The following is a 14907-nucleotide window of genomic DNA, read 5'->3' as shown; positions in this document are numbered from 1 at the left end:
TTTATTTCTTTTTCTGGAGTGGTGCAAATGTTCTAAGAAATGATCATGGCGATGAATACACAAATATGTGATGATATTTGAGCCACTGATTGTACACCAAGTATGGAATGTTCATATGTTAAGAATGTTCATATTTATATGTTGTTTTGTTTTGTCAATAAAAATATATAAATAAATGAATAAATAAATCCAATTGAACCACAATCACCATTTACTAAAATTTTGAAAGCTCTACACTACATGAGAAACACATGAATCACCCCTCCAGAGTGTATCATTCACTCATTCAAACACTGCGCTTTTATTATTACTATTTTGTACTTATTAATTCAAGATGAAGATTCATGGCTGTCACTAATTCATATTTAATAGTCACATCTTTATCATTTTAGAAGTGTGTGTTTAGTTTATAAAGCAGGTAATAAACCGTTAGTAAAAATTATTTGGGTTACTTTCAGGCTAAACTGAGAATATAAGACAATCACCCTTAAGTAACACGAGGGTGGTACGATAATAAATTAATACTATGTCAAGTAAAGGATGAAATTAACTATCATTTGTCTTCTTTTCTTAGAGTGCCTTTTCTCATTTGTAGTTGAAGTACTTTTGGTTAGCCCAAATTTAAGGCAGAGGATTTAAATCCTTCAAGAATATGAACATTTCCAGCTACTCAACTGGGTATAGTTGTAAAGTACTACATTATTGTTCAATGACTAAAATGCCACTTGAGTTGGAGAGTCATATTTTGGTGTTTATGAGTAAATTAATAGACTCAATATCCTCAGACCAGTTACAAATCACAGATTCCCCAAGCTGCAAGGGCCATTAAAGTTCTTTTAGTTTATGCTCCTGCTCACTGTGTCTTTCCCTCTGTAATTGCGTGGACAAGTACCCATCCAGCTGCTTGGACATGTTTAATGAACAGGTTGTGCACAGTGTTTCCATTTCACTGTCAAAGTATATTGTTGGACAAGTCCATCTTATTTTGAAAAAAATCCTGTCTTTATATCCCAAACATCTTGATTGTACCATGTCTAGTAATACAGTTTCACTAAACCCCCCCCCCCCGGAAGCTATGGCATCTGCCTTTAATCTCCATCTAGTCTGAAGCCCAAATATGATTTAATCCCTCACCCACTAGCAGTGCAATGGTTTAGAAACTCCTTGCTGCTGTGATCACCTTCTGAACTCTCAGCTGGGGATGGAGATACATTCTGGTCAGGAGGTAGTTAGGTTTGTCTTGGAGGAGGAGACTATTGGGTTTGTACCCACATTGTTCCCCTTTCTGAGAGCCTAAGGTGTCCCTTTTTAGTCAGGACTCTCCAGAAAAATAGAACTGACAGGGTACATGTTAGAAAAGTTATCATTGGAATGGGTTCATGGGACCACGGGATTGGCATGTCTGAGTTGTGTAGGGCAGGTCTCAAGTTAGAAACTCATATGAAGTTGACATTGAATTCTCCAGGCAAAGATGGCTGGATGAAGTAAAGAAAGAAATCTTTCTCTTCTGATGGACTAGTGATTTAAATCCATCTATGAAATTCTCTCACAGTAATAATTAGGCCACTGCTTGCTTGACCAAACAAGTGGACACCATGATGTAGCCAAGATGACACATGAACTTAACCATCACACCCCTTAAGGAGGAATGTCCTTTCTCCAATTTGTAAATAAGTATTTTGTGAGTCCCCATAATTGATGGATTTGTGTCAGAATGTGCATTGAACAGAAGGAAAGATAGGCGATAAAGACTGAGATGGTATAATCTAGGAATGCCTAGAGTGTATAATGATAGTTACTAAATGTACAAATTTAAAAATGTTTTTGCATGAGGAAGAACAAAGGAATGTCAATACTACAGGATGTTGAAAATAGATGGTAATTCGTATTTTAAAACTTTAACTTATGCGTGAGACTAAAGCAAAAAATGTTTATTTGTACAAAATTTATATTTTGACTAATGCATTTCCTAATATAACTTATGCAGACAGCTTAATTGAATACCATAATACTTGGAACCTTGAGAAGGGCATGAGATTTTGTTGGTTTGTCCAGAGTGATGCCCCGATAAATCCCAGAATGATTTGAACAGTGAATAAAAAGTACTTGCAAAGTCCCCTTGGGGGAATGCTGAGAAAGGGGGAAAAGTCAACTTTCCCAAGTAAAGAATTCTTGATATTCTCACAAGCAGTGGGGATAGCCAAAGCAATAAGCTGAGCCCCCAATCTTGGGGTTTGTTCATATGAAACTTAACCACACAAAGGATAACTAAGTCTACTTGAAATTAGGCTTAAGAGTCACACCCAAGAGAACCTCTTTTGTTGCTCAAACGTAGCCTCTCTCTCTCTCTCAGTCACTGCCCTCCCCCTCTCTGTGTGGGGCATGACTCCCAGGGTTGTGACATTCCTGGCAATGTGGGACAGAAACCCTAGAATTAGCTGTTAACTCAGCATCAAGGGATTGAGAAAATCTTCTCGACCAAAAGGGGAAAGAGTGAAATGAGACAAAATACAGTGTTGATGGCTGAGAAATTCCAAACAGAGTCAAGGGGTTATCCTAGAGGTTATTCTTATGCATTAAATAGATATCACCTGTTTATTTAAGGTATAATGGAGAGACTGGAGGGAACTGCCTGAAAATGTGGAGCTGTGTTTCAGTAGCCATGTTTCTTGAAGATGTTTGTATAATGATATAGCTTTCACAATGTGACTGTGTGATTGTGAAAACCTTGTGTCTGATGTTCCTTTTATCTACCTTATCAATAGACAAGTAAAACATAAGGATTAAAAATGACTAAATAATAGGGGGAACAATTGTTAAAATAAATTTGGTAGATTGAAATGCTAGTGATCAATGCAAAGGAGGGATAAAAGGTATGGTATGCATGAATTTTTTTCTGTTTTATTTTTCTGAATTGATGCAAATGTTCTAAGAAATGATCATGATGATGAATATACAACTACGTGATGATATTGTGAGTTATTGATTATATAACAAGAATGGAATGATCATATGGTAAGAACGCTTGTGTTTGTATGTGGTTATGGTTCATAAATAAAAAAAAATGTGTATTGAAACTTGTTCATACATTCTTCTAATATGGTGCCAGATTTTAATGTAGTATTCCAGATGTGGTTCGATTATTATAAAATATAGTAAAACTATCATCGCCTTAAATTTCCCACCCAATATAGCTGTCACCTGAGTTTTCCCAGGCCTTACAAACATATAAGTATATGTGGTTTCTTTTAAGAATAACAACACAGATTTTACTGACTTTCCTTTCTCCCCCAGCTGCTTGGTACCTCCCAGCTCCCACCCACAGACACATTCTATGTATTTCTTGAAGTTTCACAAGAAAACTCCAGTCAAATTCCTGGCTTTTTCCAAGTATAACTCATCATTTAATTCCCACAATAAATCTGCTTTGTGGGTAGTATCCTTACTCTACAAGGGAAGAAGCATAACTTCAGGGAGGCTAAGTAATTTGCCTAAGGGTCTATGTCTCTAAAATGTTTTACTGTATAATTGTAGAAACACTTATAAGGGGGGTTATTTTGAATATTATAGAGAACACACAATTAGTTAATATAATGGCTTTTTTCTGCCTCAAATTTCTCGCACAGGCCATTCCAGTACCTCTGAGGTTTGTGTTGGTCATGTTTTCACAGAACTACTCAGCAGGGTGATTCATGGGTGTCACACTCCATGGCTCTGCACTCTTCCTCAGACTGAGGAACATTCAACAGACCCTCAAAAGCTGTGGACTGGAGGCTGACAAAGTCCTAAGTTCTCCCTCCACCATAACTGCCTCCAACTTATCCTCAAATGGCATTCCTGGGTCCTCCCTTGTCACTGGCTCCCTCGCTTTAGGCACCAGAGGGGTGTGAGGCCATCTTCCATGCCTGAACTTTTAGGGTGCATTCAGCAGTGCAGATTGTGGGGTCACTTTTTAAATCTCCCCTCCTCTCCTGACAGCTTATGACCCAAGACTTGACAGTGAGTCACCCTAGCCCATTCTTGGAGACACCTTCCACTTGGGCTTTGGTCTAAAATGGTTTATTGAGGGAGGTTACCACTTCATCTGAAAAGAGATTCCTACATAAGAAGAGGCAAGGGAAACTTGTGGACTCATATGCAGATTCCCATATGTAGACACGATAATATTTCTTTTTATATCCAGCAAACTTATTTCTATGACATAATTAATGCTTTATTCTCCCATGCAATTTTTAAATGCTATCTGTATAAATTTCACAGCAGTTCTGCCTTGGATTGTACTCTTCTTCTCACTAAAAAATAAAATTATATTAAAAATTTAAAAAAATAAAAGAACAATAAAATACAATCATGAAAACTGCCCAAATTAGCTCAGAGCACAGGGCAAATTAAACAAACTTAAATATATTCTCTTAGAAACTGACATAGTAGGAAGAGTCCTGCATCAGAAATGAAGTAACCAATAGCTGAGAGATCTTATGGGAATACTGAAAACTGTCATGCAAATGAATATACTACTTGAAATATTGTCATTGAATTTAAGCTTCTTACTTGGAAACAGCCATACATAAGCACACATGCATTTAGTCAATCAACGGATATTTGTTGAGTGTCTCTCACGTGCTCCTGAGACAGTATTAGTATTTTCCTAAATTCTGTTACTAGAACAGCCTTTCTAAATCTTTTTTACAAAGAAGAAAATAATTTTCCTCTGTATGATTAGACTGCAACAAGGTGCAGTAACAATTCACCCAAAGCACATACATTCATTTTTAGACTTCCTGCTACTAATGCGATTGCTCACCTTCAAAACTCACTGTTTCTTCACATTAAGGTATGTTCATGGAAAATTGAGCTAAGAGACTTAACTTCATTGTTTTAACATTGTAGTTTACTGTGTCCTGTGACTTCCAATCAAGCTGATAAGATAAAAGGAAACAGGAGAGGAATATTAAGCATTTGACTGGGTCCCATTAAGAAAAAATGAGGCAAAAAAGAACTGAAATAAATCAAGCCGACGTATTCTCCTGAAGATGCGGTTCTGGAGGGGCAGTGGGGAAGGGAAAGGCATAAAGGAAGAGTTGTGTGGACGCCCTGTGCTGAGGCATGAGGATGGTGGTATTTCCCACACACGAGGTATGGATGAACGGCAAGAGGTACTGGAGATGGAAAGGCTGACATTTCTCACCACAGCCCACGTTCTGAAAGCTGCACATTAGCCTCCTTCAGAGCCAGGGAAAGAAAAGGGTGCTTGTTAGTAGCTCAAGGCTGGGATGAAATGGATACTCTTTATGTATCATAAGAACAAAAGTAGCATGGAGTGCTTGGGAAAGGGCCAAGGTAAAATGTTTTCTGGTGCAATGATATGGCCAACTGGGGTGGACCTGTAGATTGCACACGGGAACATGGCGATCAAACCAGAGATTTTCCTTCTAATCCTCCCACCCCTTTCAAGAGTTGGATGATCATCTATCTCTCCATATAATTCTTTGATGATTCTTTCATGCTTCATGTGTGTCCAACTAGACAAGAGAGTTAAGTACCTTGCCTAAGTTCACAAAGCTAGTAAAAGGTAGGACTTGGATTCCAACTTCCACAGGTAGGCTCTTAACTAGCATTCTAAAGAGCGACCAGTGAGACTGGTTTTACTGACTCCAAGATTAGGGCCATAATACCTGGGATCCATTTCCTAACAACTGGCATCTAATAGCCGTGTATCGTGCCAAGAGCTTTAGCTCAACTATTTCATTTAATGCTAGGAAAAATCCAACTGTTGTCTTACAGTTCCAGGTGAGAACATTGAGGCTCTGAGAGAGTGAGAAATTCGCCCAAATTCTGGGATCTAGAAAATAGCAGAGCTGGAATTGTTCTACATCATTTTTGCCCCAAGCACCAATGTTGTTCTTACTTGTCTTTCAGCACACTGTCACTTTCTGAGAAGAAGGTTTTTTTTGTTTGTTTTTAAGCTTTTTATTAATGAGACCTTCTTTTCCATTCTAAATTTATATGGCATGTTTTGTTTTGTTTTTTGTCTCCAGTGGACAAAGAGATTTTAATAAAATAAATACATTCTTTATTAGAGAAGTTGTAGGTTTATCAAAAAAATCATGCAGAAAATAGAGTTCCCATATACCACCCCCCCCAACACACACACAGTTTTCCATCTTTGCATGAGTGTGGTGCTTTTGCTACAATTGATGAAGCATTATTATAAAGATTATACTATTAACTATAGGTTACCTTAAGGTTCACTGTGTTGACCACTGTATGCTTTTTAAATTTAATTTTTATATACCAGTAACATGTATACAACCTAAAATTTCCCCTTTTACCCACATTCAAATACGCAATTCAGTGGTATTAATTACATTCATAATGTTGTGCTACCATCATCGCCATTGATTGTCAAAACTTTTCCATTGCCCAATTGAAACTCAGTACCAAATAAGCATTAACTCTCCATTCCTTACCCACCCCCCGCCTCAGGCCCTGGTAACCGTATTCTACTTTTTGACTCTATGAATTTTCTTAATAAAACATTTTTAAATACAAATATTTTCAGTAGTTGATAATAAGCAAATTAGAGTCAATCTTCTTAATAAAGTACTGATTAATATCAAGAGTTAAGAATCCTGAATCTTCAATTTCCCCATTTGGAGAATTTCTGATATTCTCACAAGCAGTAGGGATAACCAAATCAATAGGCTGGGCCCTCTATCTTGGGGTTCACCCCTATGAAGCTTATTTCAAACAAAGGATAAGCTAAGTTTTCTAAAATTATGCCTAAGAGTCATCCCAAGAGAACCTCCTCTGTTGCTCAGATGTGGCCTCTCTCTCTAAGCCAACTCAGCAGCTGAATTCACCGCCCTCCCCCCAATATGGGACATGACTCCCAGAGGTGTAAATCTCCCTGGCAGTGTGGGACAGAACTCCAAGGATTTGCTGGAACTCAGCATCATGGGATTGAGAAAGCCTTCTTGACCAAAAGGGGTGAGAGAGAAATAAAACAAAATAGTTTCAGTGGCCGAGAGATTTGAAACAAAGTTGAGAAGTTATCCTGGAGGTTATTCTTATGCATTATATAGATATCCCTTTTTAGTTTATGGTGTATTAGAGTGGTTGGAGGGAAGTACCTGAAACTGTTGAGCTGTGTTCCAGTAGTCTTGATTTTTGAAGATGATTATATTTTGATATAGCTTTTACAGCGTGACTGTGCGATTTTGAAAACCCTGCTCCTGATGCTCCTTTTATCCAGGATAAGGACAGATGAGTTAAAAAAAAAAAAAGGATAAAATAAATAAATAATAGGTGGGATAAGGGTAAAATAAATTGGGTAGATTGAAATACCAGTGGTCAATGAAAGGGAGGGGTAAGGGGTATGATATACATGAGTTTTTTCCTTCTTCTTTTTATTTCTTTTTTCTGGAGTGATGCAGATGTTTTAAAAATGGTTATGGTGAAAATACACAACTATGTGATGATATTATGAGCCATCGATTCTACATCATGTATAGACTGAATGTATGTGAAGATTTGTCAATGAAAATATTTAAAAAACACAAAAAAATGAATTCCAAATTGCAGACTTCGTAGTCTAGATTGAAATGTGCTTAAGCATTACAAAATCAAGAAATTGTATTGTGAATGAAAAGTCTGCTCATGGAAAAAGGGTGAAGGAATATGGTCCTTAGTACAGGGGCCAAGCCCAAGAAGTCTGCAGGGCACATTAGGATCTGGAATTTGAATGTTTACTACTGCAGATCTTTCCAAGACCAGCTGCTATAGGAGTCAAGAAAGGTAGATGGGACTAGCTCCCCCCATGGATGCTTCTGTCTAGAGTAGCTCCAGTCTCCTAGATGGATAGTCGTTATGAGCCCGACACTGTGTTCTGTGGTAGAAATCAATTTACCTGAGCAACCACGGTATTGAGAAACTCTTCCTAGAGTAGGGAGAAAATATTTTAAAAACAGGTAACACAGAAATGACAAAATGACAGTAGTCGCGAAGCTGACAGAGAGAGCAGATGTAAATGCTTGGAGAACAGCTGTTTCAGAGAACAGAGACATGGATGTTTGGAGATGCTTGGAGCCCAGAAGACGTTGCCATGAGATTTTAACCTGTAGAGAAACAAGGGAAGCCAAGAGATGAAAGCTAGCCCCAGAGAAGCAAAGTGAGGAACCCTCATATGGACAGAGATCGAAAGCAATGAAGCCCAAGAGCAAAGGACCAGCAGATGCTAGCCATGTGCCTTCCCAGCTGACAGAGGTGTTCCAGACACATTGGCCTTTCTTGAGTGAAGGTAACCTCTTGTTGGTACCTTAATTTGGATACTTTCACTTCCTTAGAACTGTAAACTTGTAACTTATTAAATTCCTCTTTTTGAAAGCCAAGAAAGAAAGAAAAAAACAGGATATGCCAACTGAAACATTTAGAAGTATATTTAAGAGAAATGAATAAATACCCAAACAACTCAAAAGATGATGATTGAGACATCGAAAGGTTGTGTCTCTTAGCAACCAACATCTGAGGCGTGTGTGCTCATCAGGTTTTTACTTTAGTCATTCTTACCCTCCCACCATTTTTCTTTTGTAGTTTTTTTCCTTACAATTAGCAGTAGATCACCCAAAAGAAAAAGCCCTGGGTTTTCTTTATTATTTTTAAAAGCAGAAATATTTTGCTGCAAGGCATCCCTTGCACTTCTGGACTCTTTCTTTGCTTTGTCTCCATCCCAGCTCACAGCTCTGCACATGGCATTTATTTTGTGGAGTTCTGATATTAGAGGTAAGACTTTGTATCCTGTCAAAACATCTTACAATATTGAGAAGAGATATTCAGATTTACTAAAGCAGTTATGTTTTAAAAATTGCAAAACCAGTCCCCATAGTAGTACTTGACTTTGCAAAAGATTAGAATTAAATCCTGTCTGTCTTCAGTTATAGTCATGCTAAATCAGCCTACAAGGAATTATAGCTATAATAATGAATCTCAGGTGGGCCATGGTGGCTCAGCAGGCAAGAACGCTTGCCTGTCATGCCAGAGGACCCCGGTTCGATTCCCGGTGCCTGCCCATGTATTAAAAAAAATAAAAATAAAAAATAATGAATCTGAAGCCATCAGCTGAGCTCACAACTGTTACACATAGCTCTGCCCTTTCCACCCTTTTCACTTTCTCTTTTTCCCTCTGATTTGCCTTTCTTCTCTCCCTCCATATAGTATATATAAATATAAGTAAAATAAAGTGTATATGCAAATACATATATTTTTAAGTTAAGAAACATGTTTTAAATCATTATATATGCCAGCCAGATATCTACTCAGCATGAGATAAACCAGAAAAGGCCAGTCAAAAGAGGCACTGCTTACATTTGATTTTCTTCCTCCACTCCCCACCATTCAGGCCTGACTCAGACAGCTACAGAGGAGAAGAGGTAGGCAGCTGTATCTTCATCCCCCCACTACTCCCTCTGGGGTGCAGGGACGAGAAGAGGAGGAAGGCAGAAGGCTTCATATGTGATCTTGTACTAATGGGTGGGGGAAACCCAAATTCTGGCTCTTTCTCTTGTAGGGCACTTTTGTGAGTTCTTTAGAGACTTCCCTTACTCCCAACCTGCCAGGGACCTTGGATTTCAGTTCCCATGTGTGGGTGCCATGCTCTCCAACCTCTGTCTTGGATGCCTTACCTCCCAGAGCTCTCCAGGAGAATCACTGTGACTTGACCAGCAGGCTGTCCTCTTGGACAGCAATATTTCCAGAATGCTCTTGTCTGGGTACTTTCTCCAGGGTTCCCTTGGTCCAGAGTAAAACCCAGTACCTTGGTCCACCAAACTCCACACGCCAAGACCATTCCTAAAGAACTTTCCCTCTCAGCTTTACTCTTCCACACATCACCTGCCAACTGCACACTGGTAGACTTTTCTAGTCCCTATGCCCTCAAACTCATGTGCTTTTTCTTCAAGTGAGGGAGGGGTAGAGAGGGGAGTAGTGAGCACAACGTTCCACAACCAGTTTCAAGAAACCTTGGCTCACAGGTTACCTCTTATCTCACTGGTCCTGTAAGTTGCCGATGGAAGGCTGCAATTGCCCCCAGGCCCCTCTGGGGCCCTGGCAGGAGCCCTGGGTAAATGCCCGGGTGCAGTGCTTCCTTGAGAACCTGCCACCACTTCATGCCCACATCCTCAGCTTAGGGAGTCTCGGCTCAAGCTTCAAGACAATGAGAAATTTCTGCCTCATGACCTGCTGCACACAGGCTCTTTTATTTTCAGACATCAAGCGTAATAGAATCAGTCAACAATTATATCTGGCCGGGTCTATGCCAGGTACTGAGGAAGTTACAAAGGAAGCCTAGATGACGTGTCCCTGGAGAACTAATCGTCTTGATAAATACAAGTGGCTTTAATTTAAAACACATTAAGTCGACAGCTGGCCCTGTGCCAGCTGGCAGAGTTGGGTCCTGGTGGTCAGACCAGGCATCTGAAAACAAGGATGGGACACAGGGGGAAGACGCTGAAAGAGGGCGGGATGGGGGGGAGCTGGCCTTCCCTCATTCATTGGGCATTCCTCAACAACCCACAGGACAGTGGCCCAGAGGCCAAAGGTAAGAGCGGGGAAAATGTGTGGGGAAAAGGTGTGGGGAAGGCAGCAGGGCAGCTTTCCCAGGATGGACCAAAAAACCTGGCAGTGGGCAAGGTCAGGAGCCTTCCCACTTCCACCACCCCAGCAGCCCTGGGTCCGAACCCCTTAACTGAAGACGACTCCTCCTCTGGGAAGGCCTCCCTCAGACACAGACTGGGGAAGCTGATGTGTGCCAAGTATCTCAGGAAAGACGGTGGAGGAAAAAACTGCATCCTTAGGAGAAATGTACTAAATAAGGTGAATTTGAGGGGAACAGCCTTTTGGGTTGTTGGACTGTTTCTCTGATCACGTAAAACTAGATCATGTTGCTGGGGCATTACGAATATGAGGCATAAATAATTAGGGAGTTAATTAAATGCTAAACTGAACAATAAAGCTATGAGCACAATAGAAATCCATGGAAAAGCAGCCTCCATGGGAAGTGGGGTGATTTCGTGGTGCCGGCAGGACCACTTAGATTCAGACAGGCAAGGAAAGGCAGGGAGGGTATGTAGCAGGTACCAAAAGAAATACCGGTGGGTAAAAACAAAGACTTTTCTTGCGTATCTTTGGTCTCTCTTTAGTGTCAACCTGTGGAGCCCTTTCCCGGACATGGTAGTTTTGGCCGAAGTCTGCCCTAAGTGCTCCATTTAGCTAAAGAATTTCCAGTTTCTTTAGCAGGCACTGATCCCCTCCTTCTATTTTGCTGCAGCCTTTCTGTGATTGAAGCAGATGTGTGACTTCACTATTAAATGTCGTCCTAGTTTTCCTTATCCAGGTCAGTCTTTGAAGACCTGAGGCCACAAAATGCAGCCAGACTGGGAAGCCTCATGATTTATATTTATTTACCATGTTCCCCTTAGAAAGGAACATCAGGTCTTCTCTTTTCTAGTTACCTGCATTCTGGTTTGATCTCATGGAAGGGTTGCCTGTCTTCTTCGACTATTTTGTATCTATGTCTACCTTCACAAGTCAATAGGGAGAAAGAGCTTGCAGATCTTGCTAGACAGGAATGGAAGACACTTCTTAGCTTCTTAAAATGGAGCACTGAGAAAATCTTGTTGCGGACCTGCAGTTATAGTTTGACTGTGATAGAAATGTTCATGTCAGCTCCACCCTCTACCCTATTTTATCATAAACGGATTCTATTAACATGACTGGCAAGATCTGTATAATTTATATATAGTAACATTCAGTAATCTTAAGTGTTCCCATTGGTAGAATTTGACAGATATGTTGAGTGAGGTAAGCACCACCAGAATTACATCACAGAGCACTTCCATCTTTCCAGAAGTAAGGCGTGAGGCTCTAGACTGCGTGAACGTGGTGGGATAAACAGAATGCATGATGACAGCATTTGTTGAGCATGTGTAGGCACAGCAATGGGTTCTGGAGCACCAACCCAGAATAAGCCATGGGTTTAGTCCACAAAGAGCTCTCCATCCCGAGGTGGAGTAGCCAGGTAATCTGGCAATGCAGTGTGATGTGACACTTGCTGGTTAGAGGCAGCACCTTTTCCAGTGGCAGTATTCATACAGGTCAGGACATTCCTTCTTGTGCCGTCAGAGAAACTTCCTGAAGACTGTGATCTAAGACTGAGCTTAAAAATACACAAAACAAACTCTGAAGAGTATAAAATCTGAGAATTTGTTTGTAAGAGCTAGAAATGGGGGAATCAAAGAAAAATTAGATACAAATGAAAACATTTGAACTTAAACTATGTAAATACATATATATATATGTATTCATTTGTAAATCTTTTAAGGTAAGACAAGAGCTTTTCTTTGATTATATCCACTAACTGGAGTTTCAAGTTTCTTACTTGCTTCAACATCTTCACAATGCATCTATAGGAAGACAATTTTTGGTTTCTTTAAAGAATCTTGTGACACAATTTGATTTCAGCCTTATGAGCTTTTATGATTCCTTTTCCTCCCAGTTAGTTTTTGCTCCAACATCTAATTTGATGGTAATTTTTGTTTTCAGCAATCCACCTTTCCCAAGACTTTCCAAAGCATTTAGCTTAGTATTCATATTCAAATTTTGTTCTACATAATATTGCATTTAATATGCATTTATAATAATAAGCATAATGGCAAAATGGGGTTGTAAAAAAAAACCTGACTCTTGAGAAGCATACAAAGTTCAACAAGTAGGCATGGATGTAGGCAGGTGACCTTCCCAGGTGTAAGTGCACAGATGCTCTGGGCATCAGGAAGTGTGTTTTACAGAAGGAGTAGAGAGCATGGCCCTGGCAAGCCCGTGAAGTGGAAGTTGGGTACAGAATTTTCCACTGTATGTTAATTGTTATTGCTATCAGTATCCATACCGAAGAAATATAAGCTATGTCCTCATCTTTTTCAACACCTAGGGAAAAGGTAATTTTTAAAAAATCTGTTCGCTTCCAAATTCACAAGCCCACTGTTTTTCATTTACTTGCATTTCATTTACATTTGTATGTATACATTTTTTGAAGCTTCTAGCAATTGGCTACTGAAAAAACAAGTTTCTTTTAGCCAAATTCCTATGAAGCCTCTAAGACAACATCACTGTTCCACATGTAATTAAATAAATGTTTGTGGCTTGTCATATATTTTCTCTGAATGAATAAATATCATCAGTGCCTATTATTGCTTCATCCTCTCAATCATCACCTCAGGGCCTAGGGTACCCCTTGCACTTATGAATTTTAAATTCACTTTCATTATATTCACAAGCCTTGGCATTTCTCCAATCAATTTTTCCATGACTTTCTGACAGTAAAAATGCCCCAGACTTTTTGGTATCTAGTTGGTGCTCTCACTGACCGTTTGCATAGTGCCCAAGGGAATGTGGCCCCAAATATTCTTGGAAATCTGGATGCAGTTTATTTTTATAGATTGCCGCTAGACTTTCCAACGATAATTTTAATATTTCTCTCTCTGATTTCTACCTAACTCTTAGCTTTTGCTGGTCTCATATTTTTGTGGTGGGTTAGCTTAAGCTTTTACATTTCAACCCTGATCTTTATCTTTATCCCTGGGTTGGGTAACCATAATTACTCTGTGACCTTCACTTTCTTTCTTTCTTTTTTTTTTTTTGTATGGGTAGGCACCGGGTCTCAAACAGGGCAAGGGAGAACTCTGCCTGCTGGGCAGCCTTGGCCCTCCCCCTTCACTTTCTTTTGAAGGTAGTTTTGCTTAATCTCCAAGTTGTTCCCCAAAACTGGCAAGAAAGTATCAGCTCCTCGGGATCTCAAGCTATCAACACTCCAGGGACTATTCTTCCACTGATTTGTAGTTGTACTGGATTTTGTGCGGCAATTATTTTTAAGCAGAAAAACTAAGCAATCAATAGACTTGTTTATTGCATCTGTAAAAGTAGATGCAAATTCTAGAGATACCCTCAACTCTAAAGGAGCAGGAGAACCCAGGCTGTCTCTACAAGATTTGCTTTGCGACGAATGTTCAGAATCCAGTCTGTACACGTGCATTTTGTTAGGCGTTTAAGATCACAGCCCAGTAGAAGAGGCTGCAGTTTAAGTTGATTTTTAATAAATATGCTAACATTTAAAAATGATACTGTGGATCTTAATATATACTCTTAAGATGGAAGGTAAACTTAATACTTATTAGTAGGAGGTAGTTTCACTTAAATGCTTCTGTATAATGCATTTGGAGGGCCTCAGCTGATTCAAAGATAATTTCTATAATGACTGACTGTCTTCGGACAACCTTTCTATCAAGCGGGCTCCCAGGCAGTTTCTCCCCCACCCTATCCGAACCCTGATGCGATACCCGGAGTGTTTTCTTTCATCACAAAAGCCCAGGATGAAGGCATGTTGAGGACGGTTTATTCTGGCAGATGGAGATAGAGAAAAGTTGTAAAAACGTATAGATCTATGGGGCATAAATGTCTAGTTCACCCGTCCCAGTAAAGAGCCAAATGCAATTCCTCCCCTCGGCGCCCGCATGCAGCCCGCCTAGACCAGCAAGAAGAGGCGATTTAAAGGTACAATCTGTGTCAACACACGAGTTGGTGAAAGAGTTTAGAGAAAAAAAAACAATTTTTAAATGGCTTATTTTACTTTCCTCCTTTTCTCAACAATCTGAACGCGAAGCCTGAATTTGTCATCGTGTGTTTCAAAGGGAGGCCTAAATTGTCACACGCACAGCGCTGGGATGCCTTGCCCGCGGGAAAGGATGACGCGCCAACAGCAAGAGCGACCCCAAAGCCGGACCACCTTCGGGACAAACCACAGGGACCCGCGCGGTCCAGAGGAGGCACCGCCCCTAGAGGTGGGGCTTCCTCAGGCCC

The sequence above is a fragment of the Tamandua tetradactyla genome, chromosome 6 (assembly GCF_023851605.1).
Source record: "Tamandua tetradactyla isolate mTamTet1 chromosome 6, mTamTet1.pri, whole genome shotgun sequence".
Lineage (NCBI taxonomy): Eukaryota > Metazoa > Chordata > Mammalia > Pilosa > Myrmecophagidae > Tamandua > Tamandua tetradactyla.
The sequence above is the reverse complement of the archived record's forward strand: the minus strand, read 5'-3'. Positions refer to the sequence as shown.